The sequence below is a fragment of the Myotis myotis genome, unplaced genomic scaffold (genome assembly GCF_014108235.1).
Source record: "Myotis myotis isolate mMyoMyo1 unplaced genomic scaffold, mMyoMyo1.p scaffold_m19_p_6, whole genome shotgun sequence".
In the NCBI taxonomy this organism is placed as follows: domain Eukaryota; kingdom Metazoa; phylum Chordata; class Mammalia; order Chiroptera; family Vespertilionidae; genus Myotis; species Myotis myotis.
This window is the reverse complement of record NW_023416368.1, coordinates 38,920,693-38,935,223: the sequence shown is the minus strand read 5'-3', so window position 1 is coordinate 38,935,223 and position 14,531 is coordinate 38,920,693. Positions and strand designations below refer to the sequence as shown.

Below are 14,531 nucleotides of genomic sequence, written 5' to 3'. Positions count from 1 at the left end.
AATGGAAAACATTGTCCTTTATTTTCTCCTCAAAATATTTAGTGTGGGGAGGACAGACAAGCAGACAGGCTGGCATAATGAGGATCTAGCAGCCATCAGAGTGACAGCCTCAAAAATAGAACATGTCTTACCCTGGCCTGTTTGGCCCAGTGGTTGGAGCATTGGCCTGTAGATTGAAGGGGGTTGTAGGTTGGATTCTAGTCAAGGGCATGAACCTCAGTTGCAGCCCTGGTCGGGGCACATGCGGGAGGCAACCAATCAATATGTTTCTCTCACATTGATGTTTCTCTCTGTGTGTCTCTCCCCCTCGCTTCCATTCTTTCTAAAAATCAAGGGGTGGGGGGGGATGCAAAATATCCTCAGGTGAGGATTAACAAAATAAAATTATATTATGTATTTAAAAGATTTTAGCACATGTTGTCTTTCAGGCCACAAGGCAGCCAATGGCCCTTCTATGTTAGCTGGGATGCATTCCGCTCCTGGAGGGAACGGTGAAGAGACCTGTCTTCACTGTGTGTTAGAAAGAAGCCAGAGTTTGAAAGAACTGTGCTTCCATATTTTCCCTACTGATTAAAACCTTCCTTTAGTGAAGGATTGCTCTTTATAAACATTTTAAGAATAAGCATTCTAAATCCCCGAGGCCACTGAGGTTTTGTCCATCTCCTCCCTTCCCCATCTTCACTTTTACCTCATTACCTGCTGTCTATTTTTATTTATTAAATTTGTTTAATAGTATGTTCATCTTGCTCATTTAAAAGGTGGCCATTTTATCTCTCTCTTCTTTTGAGAGAGAAAAGACCCAAAGCCCTGCATGAGGACAGCGCCCACCTCTGGGCTGCCGGCACCGAGGGGGGAGCATGAAGGAAAGGGCCTAACGAGGGCCTGAGCAGCATTCTCCTCAGGCCGCCATCACAAAACGCCACCGACTGAAGGGCTTTAACCACAGAAAGTTATTTTCTCACAGTTCTGGAGGCTGGGAGTCCAAGATTGCCGGGAGCCAGCCGGTCCATCCTTGCTGTTTCTAGGGACCTGGCATATATGGCATACTGTTCTTAATATGTTTGCTCACCTTCTTGGCACTATGTGTTTTAACCAAGGTCTCTGAGAAAGGTTGTTTCCCCAGGTAGGGATTTTCCCCTGAAGTTAGGGAGGGAATAAAACCTCTTAACTAGTGCCAGGTGGGTAATTAATCACTTTAACTATGAACAATCATGCTTAAGCTACATAATCTTTATTCCCTGGAATGGAGATAAGAAACACCCTAACCTTTGAAATAGAGATTGATAGGATTGGAATCAACTGGTATAAATACAGATGTAATAAGACAGCAAGACACAGAACTTAGAATACGGAACCAGAGAAGACAGAACCTACACACAGAACTTAGAATACAGAGCTTAGAACACAGAACTAAGAAGACAGAACCTACACAGAACCTACAGACAGAAGAACTTCGCTGGAGAGAGCATGGCAAAAGATCCTGGACTGAACCTGACTACAGAAATTGGCAAGAGAACCTGACTAGAACCTGGTGACTGAATCTGGCTGGAGAACCTAGCGAGGGAACATGGCTACAGAACCTGGCTGGAGAACCTAGCAAGAGAACATGGACACAGAACCTGGCTAGAGATCCTAAGCAGAACTTCGCGGGAGATCCAGACCAGAACTTGGCTGGAGATCCTGGTTAGAGATCCTGGCTAGGCTGCTGATCAACTGAACGCTGTCTCCGTGTCATTCCTTCTTCGCCGACTCCATCCACACCTTTGGGGACCCCTGGACCTGCTGGGGCTGGACCCCAGCACAAGATGAAGGTGCTGTCGGGGTTGGTTTCTGGTGAGGGCTCTCTTCTTGGCTTATGGACAGCCACCTTCTCCCAGGGTCCTCTCTGGTATCTCCTCTTCTTAGGAGGACACAGGTCCTGTCAGATTAGGGTTCCATCCGTCTGACCTCAATTAACCTTAGTGACATTCCTGAAGGCTCATTGGGGATTAAGGCTTGAACATATAAACTGGGAAAGTCAGGTGGGAGGGAATGACACAATTCTGTCCCTCACAGCCTGGGACTCAGAATGCAGCTCAGAGGCTGAGCAACATGAAATCAGTGCTTCCCAGCAGGATACAATCCAGAATTCCCAACATGACCCCAAATCTGGTCCCTGACTGTGCTGCCAGCCTCCTGTCTCCCTCACACTCCAAGCACGTACTTCCTCTCAGATCTCCCCACAGGCCACACCCTCCCCTGCCTCAGGGCTGCACGGTGTCCCTGGGCCAGCATCCCCGCTCCTCATCCCAACCCCACCCTGTCCGTCAGACCTCAGCCTGACACTTCCTGACCCCTGAGACCAGATCTGGTCACCCACACTGGTGGCCTATGCACTTCCTTCTGGGCACCAATTGTCCCCTTGGTAGAGGCCTGCTGAGATGTGTCCCCAGCACCCCACACAGACTGGCACAAAGGGGCGCGCAGGCCATGCTTGCTGCCGGACCACCCAGGCTGTGCACACACGCTATTGCTCATTCAAAGGTTGCTTCTAAGTAGAAAGCAGCTGGTAAGCTGATGGCACAGGGCTAAGAACCGCCCTCTCTTAGTCCTTATCTAAGGTTTTTTCTCCTCCTCTCCTTTATCTAGAGTCAGAACCCTCCTTGCCCCACCTCCAGAGCTGTCCACTTGTAGTCTCCTGATTCCTTAGTGAGTGACCAAGCACTCTGAGGCCGGTTACTGAGGCTCCAAGTGCTAACACGGCCCATGTCAGGGAGAGAAGCTTGTGCACTGGAGGACAAGGTCTGTGCCTGGAAAGGCAGGGCCCTGGGACAGTGAGTGAGCCCTCCCAGGAGAGGCAGGGAGGCAGAGCAGGCAGGCCGTGCACAAGCCCAAGAGGCTGAGGGTGGGGAAGCCCACCGCACCACCCCTCCCTTCATTCATCCAGCCTTGTTTTCTGCTCACTCTGTCCCCCTCCCTGTGCTGGCTTCTGGGGCATTGTTCTGTCTACTCCTCGCCTTCACACGTCTACCCAGCAAACCCTCTGCAAGCACCTGCTGTGATGGGTGCTGGGACCCTGCAGGAGCTCTCTCTGCCTGAGCTAATGATGGAGAAATAGGACATGCTTCAAAGCAGAGTGGGGCTGAGAATAGGAGGAACAGAAGGGCAGGACCAGGAAAGCTTCCTGGAGGAGGTGACATGGGTGCCCTGAGGCATGAGTAGAAGCTGGCTAAGTGGGAAAGTGCTCAAGGTCATTCTAGGCATGGGGAACAGCATGTCTGTGGGCTCAGCCAGCTCAGCTGTGTAACCTGGTTAGAGGGTGCCTGGGGAGGAGGGTCAGAGAGTCTGAGGACCTGGGAGGTGGGAAAGACAGGAGGACACCATTAGAGCCAAGTCCCAGTATGGGCGCACACTGGCTTCACTGGGGGAGTGGAGAGGGGAGGACTTACCCCAGCTCCCACCCACCCTCTCCAAGCCTGGGAAGGAGAGAGGAACTGGGGGTGGAGGATGGAGAGTGGAGGGTGGGAAGCCAGACAGAGATTCACCCCCATCAGAGCCACTAGAGGGGCTGAAGCCACACAGACACCCCACCCAGGTCGGAGCTGGGGAAGGCAAGAGGAGGACTTGGTCAGTCATTCCTTCACTCACACAGTCAGTCCACAATCCTACATCCTCCCGGGGCTTGCCTGCTACATCAGGGGAGAGAAGACAAAAACAAAACAAAAATGAAGCCCTAGTTACAGCAGATGCTGACAGTGCTGGGAGAAAGGTAAGGCAGGAACGGGAGAGACAGTACCAGGCCAGATGGGGACCCGGGGGTGGGGGGGGCACTGCCATCGGGACCACCTGTTTTGTTGCCAAATGCATTCCGACTTTAATGAAGTGATTAAGGAAGCCAGTCACAGTGCCTCCGTCATCGCTGGATTACCAGTCGGCGCTGAAGGGTGCGGCCTCCTCCACCTCCTCACGTCTTTCCAGCTCCCAGCCCCCACCCGCGCCCAGCTGCCTGTCCCCACTGTTGTTCCTCTGCTGTTTCTCGGCTCCCAACTCATCGTTGGTTTTTACCTTGGGGAAAAAAACCCAAGCATGGAAATCTCTTAATACAAACCAGATGAGGGGCTGGTGAAAATGTTTTTCTCGGCATCAATCACCCGGGCCTTGCTGTGCTGAGAATTCGGTAAGCCCTCCTCAGAGCCCCCACCAGGAGTCCCTTCCAGACTTGCCTGACGAAAGGCAGGGGAACAATGCCACCTTCTGTGTGTTTAGTGAAGCACCGTTTCGCACATGCTCCCCACCACTCCCACGTGGATTTGGGTAGGATTTGGGATCAGCCTGTCCTGCCCGTGCCAATGGGGGTGGTTGACCCTCTGCATTGGAGAGTCACAGCTCTGAATGGGGGCTCACTCCCACCAGGAGCCTGGAGTCCCCATGGTCCCCCTCCCGCCCACCTCCAGGGCTGTGTGCAATGGGGCTGGGCACTATTTAAATTTTTTAATATTTTTAAATCAAGATATAATTCACATAACATCAAATACGCCATTTTAAAGTGTACAATTCAATGGTTTTTCCATATATTCACCATGCTATGCAACCATCTCCACACTCTGTGGCCAGATCATCCCCATCACCCCAAAAAGAAGCCCTAGCAGTCACTTCCAATTCCCCCTCTTCCAGTCCCTGGTAACTGCTATTCTACTTTCTATCTCTGTGGACTTGTCTGTTCTGGACATCTATAATAATGAAAGGGTAATATGCTAATTAGACCAGACGTCATTCCAGACGTCCTTCTGGATGAAGCCGAGGCCAGAGCGAAGCCTGGGGCCCAGCTGCCAGGGAGAAGCCGGTCCTGGCAGCCAGGGGAAGGAAGGCCTACTCTTGCATGAATTCCGTGCATCGGGCCTCTAGTTTTTTATAAAATGGAATCATACAATGTGTGCCCTTTCCTATCTGGCTTCTTTCACTCAGCATAATGTTTTCAATGTTCATCCATGGCTATTTAAATTAAACCTCAGTGAAATTAAAAATTCAGTTCTTTAGTTGTTCTGGTCACATTTCAGGTGCTCAGTAGCCACGTGTGGCTTTCCCCTCCCACATGGGGCAGACAGTGAAGCAAACGTTCTTTATCCTGGCAGAAGTTCTCTGGGGAACTCTGTCCGGTGCACCCAGTGAGGACAGGGCAGAGGAAGGGGGGTTGTGAGCAGGGCCTCCCTGCTGGGCTCCATCCCTGCCCACCCAATGGGTGTTGACTCACAGACCCCAGAGGTCCTGATGGGATCCACCAATGACTTTTTATATTTCAGAAACTGGTGAAATTCATGCCTTGCCAAGGGGCCTGCCTCCCAGGCGACCAGTGCTGGGCTCTTTGCTCTCAGCAGCAGTTCTCTCGGCCAGGGAGGAAGCGCTGCCTGTCTGCCGCCGTCAGAGGCTCCTACTGGCCGCTGCATGTGACTCTGAGTAGTAATGACGGGAAAACAGGAAAACTCGTTAGCTGTTACGACACAAACACAAACACAGCTTGGGGCACATGATCTTTTCAAGGAGGAAGGAAAATAATAAAAGGGACCCTTGTGTGATTTCACCATCGAGAGGCAACCGTTGTTGGCATTCTTATTGGTAAGCTCAGCATTAAGATTTGGGGGAGTGTGTGAGGGTGTACACATAGAACTATGCACAAGTCCATGATGCTTAAATATGTGCGTATATTTGTGTTTAGTTTTGAAACCCTGCTTGAAGTACACAGTTTCCCTTTCATCCCGGACCATTTACAGTGATCTTTTTACAGAGAAATTTGGGGCATTCCCAGAGGCAGTGGGCACCTTTCCATCACTTTCCAACAAAACCAGCACCCATAAGCTCATCTCTTTGGCCATTTTTGAAAGTGATTGGGCACAACGGAAAAATTAGCAATTTACAGCTGTCTTGGACTTTGGGGAAAGAAAGAAACCTTGGTCTAAAACGTACTCTTTTAAAAAGCATTTTATAATGGAAAATTCAGACATTTACAAAAGTAAACCAGATTGCATAACAAACTCCCGGGGACCCATATGCAGCTGCGACAAAACTCAGCCATCCCCACGCACAGCCCCTCCCCCCTTTACTGCTTGGATTTACGGCTTACTTGTCTTTCTTGTAAAAAACCCGCAGCTAGATTTTGGTTTTCATCCAGTCAACGGTCTCTGCCTTTTTACTGAGAAGTTTATGGATTCACCCTGTCTCTTGCTTTTTCTGTGTGGTTTTTTTTGTTGTTTTGTTGATCCTTCTTGTTTATAAATAAAATTGTTATCTGTATGTCCCTCTGTCGAGACAAGAACTTTACTGTGCCCTCGGGCCCCCAATGTCCCCTCCACCCCCATCTTACTGAGGACGTGCTTCCTCAGTTTCCTTTCTTGGTCTTAGCTAATGCGGGGGAGGGGGGGACGATGCCGCCTTTACTTGGGAATCTGATCTGACCACCCCTGGATTGTGTCTTGGGCCATCTCAGTTCATCTCTCCCCCTGTCTGAGTTCTTCCTTCAGGACTATTTCCCACATGGGTCTTCATGTGGCAGACCTTACGGGCCTCTGTGTTTGTGAATGTCCTGGTCTTTCCCTCTCACTTGGATGCCATTTTTCTGGATGTAAAATTCAAGGTTCAGGACTCAAAAGTTGAGGATCCATGTGAACTCTCAGAACTATGGCTCCCTCGTGGCTGGTGTGGCTCAGTGGTTGAGCATCAACCCATGAACCAAGAGGTTTCGATTCCCTGTGAGGGCACATGCCCGGGGTGAGGGCTCAATGCTCGGTAGCGGGCATGCAGGAGGCAGCCAATCACTGATTGTCTCTCATAATTGACATCTCTCTCCCCTTCTCCCTTCCTCTCTCTGAAATCAACAAAAACATATTGAAAAAAAACAAAAGACAAAACTGTGGCTCCCTGTGATCTTGCAGCCGATGCAAGTGGTTTCAGTCTGAGCTGTCCCTTCGTCATGGGGTTGCTCTCTCTGGAGATTGTCAGACCCCTCTCTCTCTCTGACAGTCTTAAATTTCATTATGATGTGTTGAGGAAGTGTGGGTTCTTAACTCTATTTGCCATCCTTCGGGCCTTGCAGTCCAAGAGCTTTCATCTTTAATTCTGGAAATCTATCTCTATTTTTCTTCCTTCTTTTTTCTTTCTTTCTTTCTTTTTTGTTTGTTTGTTTTTTGTTTGTTTTGTTGTTGTTGTTTTTCTACTTGTGCACACTTTACTAGTACATATATGGACAAGCTGACTCCCAGAGGGGTTGCAGAATAAAGGCTCGGATGAGAAAACCATTATGGCTTCAACTGCCTGCATGTCAGTCCAGGATCTGAGGCTATAATAACAGGGGTATAACCTCTTCAACAAAGGAGGTGATTATCCTGATCTGCTCTAAGGCTTGCCCTAAGGACTCGATTCGGGGAACCACGGTATAGAGGAAAGGAACTTATTGGATGAGGCAGGGCTAGAGGAGGCTTCTGGGAGGGCAGAGGAACACAGCTCATGGAGATGCTTCTGGGGACTGGAGTTGTAGTTTTGCCGGTTCGTGTCTCAGAAGCCTTTCTGGGGAGTGGTTGTGTTTGTTCTGTATGGTCCCAAGGGAACATCTAGGGTTTAAATGCATGGTTTCCACCAGACACAAGTGGCTGCTTCATCTGGTCCAGTGCACACCTGGTAGCAACCAGCTGGGAGGAGCAGCCTGTGGTCTCATTCAGAGGCTGGTATTGTTTCCGGCAGGACCTTCCTCAGGCTCTCCCAGGAGGATTTCAGCTATGCATGGTTTGCCTGACTTTTTTAGGACCTTTGGACCTAAGTCACTGCACACCCAGTTTGGGAAGCCATCTTTGCTGTGAGTCCCATGGCTGAGGCTGAGAAGGAGGGTGGGATAGCTCCCCTGAGCCTGGGGCATTGGATGCTTGATCGGCCTTTGTTAGCTCCCTGCATCTCTGGAAAGATCCAGCTCAGAGTGACCAGGCAAGAGGTCGCTGTTCCTGCCGTGGCAGCTGGCTCTGAGATAGGTCTGTCTGACTCCCTGCGCCATCCTGCTGCCCCAACACCAAGGATCCTGGGCATAGACAGTCGTGGCCCCCGGAGTGAGACTGCCCTGGTAGAACTGCCCTTCTCCCTTACCCCCAAGTGTGCAGCCCCAAGTACATTACGTACCCCCCAAGCCTGTTTCCTCAGTGACAACATGGGGACAATGGAGTTGTTTTGAAGCCTGGATAGCAATGATCCATGCAAAGCACTTAGCACAGTATCCTTGCATGGTGACTGCTCAATAAATGGCAGATATTGTGATTATCCTTATTATTACTTTGACTCCTCCATGATCCATTGAACCCCTTTCATTAACCAGAAACTAATGGTGGACAGTGATGCTTTTGTGCCTAGAGGCAGAGGGTCTGTAGAGCAACCCCAGTCTCTGAGCAGAGATATAGCCTCCAATCCTCTTATGCCAGGTAACAGTGCCCCAGCCCGCAGTGCCCACAGCTTTCAGTGCCCCAGCCTTCAGTGCTCCCAGCCTGCAGTGCCCCAGCCTGCAGTGCCCCAGCCTTCAGTGCTCCCATCCTGCAGTGCCCCAGCCTGCAGTGCCCCAGCCTGCAGTGCCCCAGCCTTCAGTGCTCTCAGCCTGCAGTGCCCCAGCCTTCAGTGCTCTCAGCCTGCAGTGCCCGAGCCTGCAGTGCCCCAGCCTTCAGTGCTCCCAGCCTGCAGTGCCCCAGCCTTCAGTGCTCCCAGCCTGCAGTGCCCCAGCCTGCAGTGCCCCAGCCTTCAGTGCTCCCAGCCTGCAGTGCCCCAGCCTTCAGTGCTCCCAGCCTGCAGTGCCCCAGCCTTCAGTGCTCCCAGCCTGCAGTGCCCCAGCCTTCAGTGCCCCAGCCTTCAGTGCTCTCAGCCTGCAGTGCCCGAGCCTGCAGTGCCCCAGCCTTCAGTGCTCCAGCCTGCAGTGCCCCAGCCTTCAGTGCTCCCAGCCTTCAGTGCCCCAGCCTGCAGTGCCCCAGCCTTCAGTGCTCTCAGCCTGCAGTGCCCCAGCCTTCAGTGCTCTCAGCCTGCAGTGCCCCAGCCTGCAGTGCCCCATCCTTCAGTGCTCCCAGCCTGCAGTGCCCCAGCCTGCAGTGCCCCAGCCTGCAGTGCCCCAGCCTTCAGTGCTCTCAGCCTGCAGTGCCCCAGCCTTCAGTGCTCTCAGCCTGCAGTGCCCGAGCCTGCAGTGCCCCAGCATTCAGTGCTCCCAGCCTGCAGTGCCCCAGCCATCAGTGCTCTCAGTCTGCAGTGCCCCAGCCTGCAGTGCCCCAGCCTTCAGTGCTCCCAGCCTTCAGTGCCCCAGCCTTCAGTGCTCACAGCCTGCAGTGCCCGAGCCTGCAGTGCCCCAGCCTTCAGTGCTCCCAGCCTGCAGTGCCCCAGCCTTCAGTGCTCTCAGTCTGCAGTGCCCCAGCCTTCAGTGCTCCCAGCCTGCAGTGCCCCAGCCTTCAGTGCTCCCAGCCTGCAGTGCCCCAGCCTTCAGTGCTCCCAGCCTGCAGTGCCCCAGCCTGCAGTGCCCCAGCCTGCAGTGCTCCCAGCCTGCAGTGCCCCAGCCTGCAGTGCCCCAGCCTTCAGTGCCCCAGCCTTCAGTGCTCTCAGCCTGCAGTGCCCCAGCCTGCAGTGCCCCAGCCCTCAGTGCTCCCAGCCTGCAGTGCCCCAGCCCTCAGTGCTCCCAGCCTGCAGTGCCCCAGCCTGCAGTGCCCCAGCCTGCAGTGCCCCAGCCTGCAGTGTCCCAGCCTTCAGTGCTCCCAGCCTTCAGTGCTCTCAGCCTGCAGTGCCCCAGCCTGCAGTGTCCCAGCCTTCAGTGCTCCCAGCCTGCAGTGCCCCAGCCATCAGTGCTCCCAGCCTGCAGTGCCCCAGCCCTCAGTGCTCCCAGCCTGCAGTGCCCCAGCCCTCAGTGCTCCCAGCCTGCAGTGCCCCAGCCTTCAGTGCTCTCAGCCTGCAGTGCCCCAGCCTTCAGTGCTCCCAGCCTGCAGTGCCCCAGCCTGCAGTGCCCCAGCCTTCAGTGCTCCCATCCTGCAGTGCCCCAGCCTGCAGTGCCCCAGCCTGCAGTGCCCCAGCCTTCAGTGCTCTCAGCCTGCAGTGCCCCAGCCTTCAGTGCTCTCAGCCTGCAGTGCCCGAGCCTGCAGTGCCCCAGCCTTCAGTGCTCCCAGCCTGCAGTGCCCCAGCCTTCAGTGCTCCCTGCCTGCAGTGCCCCAGCCTGCAGTGCCCCAGCCTTCAGTGCTCCCAGCCTGCAGTGCCCCAGCCTTCAGTGCTCCCAGCCTGCAGTGCCCCAGCCTTCAGTGCTCCCAGCCTGCAGTGCCCCAGCCTTCAGTGCCCCAGCCTTCAGTGCTCTCAGCCTGCAGTGCCCGAGCCTGCAGTGCCCCAGCCTTCAGTGCTCCAGCCTGCAGTGCCCCAGCCTTCAGTGCTCCCAGCCTTCAGTGCCCCAGCCTGCAGTGCCCCAGCCTTCAGTGCTCTCAGCCTGCAGTGCCCCAGCCTTCAGTGCTCCCAGCCTGCAGTTCCCCAGCCTGCAGTGCCCCAGCCTTCAGTGCTCCCATCCTGCAGTGCCCCAGCCTGCAGTGCCCCAGCCTGCAGTGCCCCAGCCTTCAGTGCTCTCAGCCTGCAGTGCCCCAGCCTTCAGTGCTCTCAGCCTGCAGTGCCCGAGCCTGCAGTGCCCCAGCCTTCAGTGCTCCCAGCCTGCAGTGCCCCAGCCTTCAGTGCTCTCAGTCTGCAGTGCCCCAGCCTGCAGTGCCCCAGCCTGCAGTTCTCCCAGCCTTCAGTGCCCCAGCCTGCAGTGCCCCAGCCTTCAGTGCTCCCAGCCTGCAGTGCCCCAGCCTTCAGTGCTCCCAGCCTGCAGTGCCCCAGCCTTCAGTGCTCACAGCCTGCAGTGCCCCAGCCTTCAGTGCCCCAGCCTTCAGTGCTCTCAGCCTGCAGTGCCCGAGCCTGCAGTGCCCCAGCCTTCAGTGCTCCAGCCTGCAGTGCCCCAGCCTTCAGTGCTCCCAGCCTTCAGTGCCCCAGCCTGCAGTGCCCCAGCCTTCAGTGCTCTCAGCCTGCAGTGCCCCAGCCTTCAGTGCTCTCAGCCTGCAGTGCCCCAGCCTGCAGTGCCCCAGCCTTCAGTGCTCCCATCCTGCAGTGCCCCAGCCTGCAGTGCCCCAGCCTGCAGTGCCCCAGCCTTCAGTGCTCTCAGCCTGCAGTGCCCCAGCCTTCAGTGCTCTCAGCCTGCAGTGCCCGAGCCTGCAGTGCCCCAGCCTTCAGTGCTCCCAGCCTGCAGTGCCCCAGCCTTCAGTGCTCTCAGTCTGCAGTGCCCCAGCCTGCAGTGCCCCAGCCTGCAGTGCTCCCAGCCTTCAGTGCCCCAGCCTTCAGTGCTCTCAGCCTGCAGTGCCCGAGCCTGCAGTGCCCCAGCCTTCAGTGCTCCCAGCCTGCAGTGCCCCAGCCTTCAGTGCTCTCAGTCTGCAGTGCCCCAGCCTTCAGTGCTCCCAGCCTGCAGTGCCCCAGCCTTCAGTGCTCCCAGCCTGCAGTGCCCCAGCCTTCAGTGCTCCCAGCCTGCAGTGCCCCAGCCTGCAGTGCCCCAGCCTGCAGTGCTCCCAGCCTGCAGTGCCCCAGCCTGCAGTGCCCCAGCCTTCAGTGCCCCAGCCTTCAGTGCTCTCAGCCTGCAGTGCCCCAGCCTGCAGTGCCCCAGCCCTCAGTGCTCCCAGCCTGCAGTGCCCCAGCCCTCAGTGCTCCCAGCCTGCAGTGCCCCAGCCTGCAGTGCCCCAGCCTGCAGTGTCCCAGCCTTCAGTGCTCCCAGCCTTCAGTGCTCTCAGCCTGCAGTGCCCCAGCCTGCAGTGTCCCAGCCTTCAGTGCTCCCAGCCTGCAGTGCCCCAGCCCTCAGTGCTCCCAGCCTGCAGTGCCCCAGCCCTCAGTGCTCCCAGCCTGCAGTGCCCCAGCCTGCAGTGTCCCAGCCTTCAGTGCTCTCAGCCTGCAGTGCCCCAGCCTTCAGTGCTCTCAGCCTGCAGTGCCCCAGCCTTCAGTGCCCCAGCCTGAAGTGCTCCCAGCCTCCAGTGCCCCAGCTCAAGTGCCCCCAGCCTGCAGTGCCCCAATCTGCAATGCCTCAGCCTACAGAACCCACATACTTCCAGAGAGGGACTCACACATCTGGAAGGATATACTCCCTAACTCCTCACTCCCTCCCCCTCTAGATCTGTGCAGAGACTAGCAGCCAGCCCAGCTTGTCGAAGGGCCTCATTTATTTGAATTCACTTCGTTTTATGGAACTAATTTTAAAAGTGGGGAGAGGTGATATCTGTGCTTTGCCATTAGAGCCTGCCTCCAGCTCAGAAAAGTGGGTGAAGGCTGTTCACAAACAACCTCACAAACTCTGGAGGGAATAGCTGCTCCGGCCGGGCGATTAAATAGAGGCAGGGAAGGGCACAGCACAGGACCCTGAGAAGAGCCTGAGGGGACAGGCAGCCTGGAGCCCTTTCCCCACACTTACCTGTCTCCACCCTCAGACCCCTCTGAGCGGGGCCACCCCACACAGGCGCTCCCTTCAGGCTGCTGACTTCCTGATGTCCTCCGGCCTCACTCCTATGGGAAGTCAAATTCCACTGCAGGGGGTGGTATCTGCAGGATTCCTGCTGGTGCCATTCTGAGCCGCTGGCTTTGCAGGAGTATTCTGTTCTTACACGTGAAAACCGTCCTTTGCTACAACAGAGGGCTTGCAACACCCGCTGCTCAAAAGCTGCACTTATTTCTGCTTTGTGTTTTTTCCCTTCTACCCTCTTACCATAGCCAGCTTTCCTCTATTTTAATTTTTTTGTTGTTTTTTAAAGCACCATTAAGTCAGAGATGAAAGAGAGACTGTGCTGGGAGAGGCAGTGCTGCTAGGGCAAGATGAACTGTTAGCAGATTCTCTCCTTAATTATTGTGGTGAAATTCACATATCACAAAATTAATCAGTTTGAGTGAACAATTCAATGGTATTAAATTTAATTAAACACAGTGGTCATAGTGTTAGGCAACCATCACCCCATCTAATTCAGAAACTTCTAGCATCCCAAAAGGAAACCCCACACCCATTCACAGTCACTCCCCATCCTCCCCGCTCCTAGACAACCACTAATCTACTTCCTGTCTCTGGATTTGCCTGTTCTAGGCATTTCATGTCAATGGAATCATACAATATGTGGCCTTTCGTGTCTGGCTTCTTTCATTTACATACTGTTTTCAAATGTAATCAATGCCATAGTGTATATCTGGACTGCATCCTTTTTTGTTGTTGTTAATCCTCACCCGAGGACATTTTTCCATTGATTTTTTTAGGGAGAATGGAAGAGAGAGGGAAAAACAGAGAGAAACATCTATGTGAGAGAAACACATCGATTGGTTGCCTCCTGCATGAACCCCAACCAGGGCCCTGGCCGGGGAGGAGCCTGCAACCAAGGTACGTGCCCTTGACCCAAATCTCCGCAGGCCAATGCTCTATCCACTGAGACAAACCGACTAGGGCTGGACCGCATTCCTTTTAATAGCTGAGTTATAGCCCACGTATGCATATGCTGAATCTTATCCATTGGTAGACATTTGGGATGTTTCTGCCTTTTGGCTGTTGTAAACAAAGCGGCTATGAAGATTGATGTACAAGAAGTTGTTTGAACTCTTGTTTTCAGTTATTTTGGATATATGCCTAGGAGTGGAATTGCTGGGTTTCGTGGTAACTTTATGTTTAACTTTTAGAGGAACTACTGATTCTTGTAGATGTGACTGAATGCCTGGCATGTGTGCTAGCCTGCTGTAGTCTGATTGTTTGTGTCCTCCCCAAACCCATATGTTGAAATCTTAACCCCCAAGATGATGCTATTAGGAGGTAGGGCCTTTGGGAGGTGATTAGGTCATGAGGATGTTGTCCTTGTGAATGGGATTAGTGCCCTTATAAAAGAGTACCCACAGAGCTCCCTTGCTCCTTTGTCTGCCATGTGAGGACACAACCATTTATGAACCAGGAAGTGGGCCCTCACCAGACACCCAGTCTGCTGCCACCTTGATCTTGGGCTTCCCAGACTCCAGAACTGTGAGAAATAAGTGTCTGTGGTTTACAGCCACCCAGTCTATGGCATTTTTGTTATAGCAGCTCCAACAGACTAAGACTAGGCTGTACCAGGTCCCAGCTTCACCTTACCACCCTCACAGCCCCACATTCTGCCTCTCTTGGCTCATTCTGCTTGTGTCACGGGCGGCTTCTTTTCCTCTTCAGCCTGCCAGCATGTATAGGACAAGACAAAGCCCAGAACCAGATAGCACGCACAGCCACCTTAAAGGGTGATGATGGAGCCATTACTTGTATACCACAGATCATTTGGAATTCTTTGCAAAGACATGACAGATGAATTGTAGCTCAAATTTTATGGGAAAACTGGCTTTTTTAATAACCTTGCAAATTAACACCATATCTATAACCAAAGAACTTACATGCATATATGCATAACCCATGGACACAGACGATAGTGCTGTGAAGGCCTGGGGGAATGAAGGAGGATTCACCGGCCGGGGGTGGGGGACATCTGTAATACTTTCAATATAAAGATAAA

General features: G+C 53.8%; 1 protein-coding gene across 12 annotated transcripts in view; it reads left to right on the top strand.

Annotated features, from left to right (window-relative positions):
- COL23A1 (collagen type XXIII alpha 1 chain) overlaps positions 1–14,531 on the top strand; it is a 259,865-nt gene that overhangs the window by 169,118 nt on the left and 76,216 nt on the right. The gene's annotated exons all lie outside the window — the stretch shown is intronic.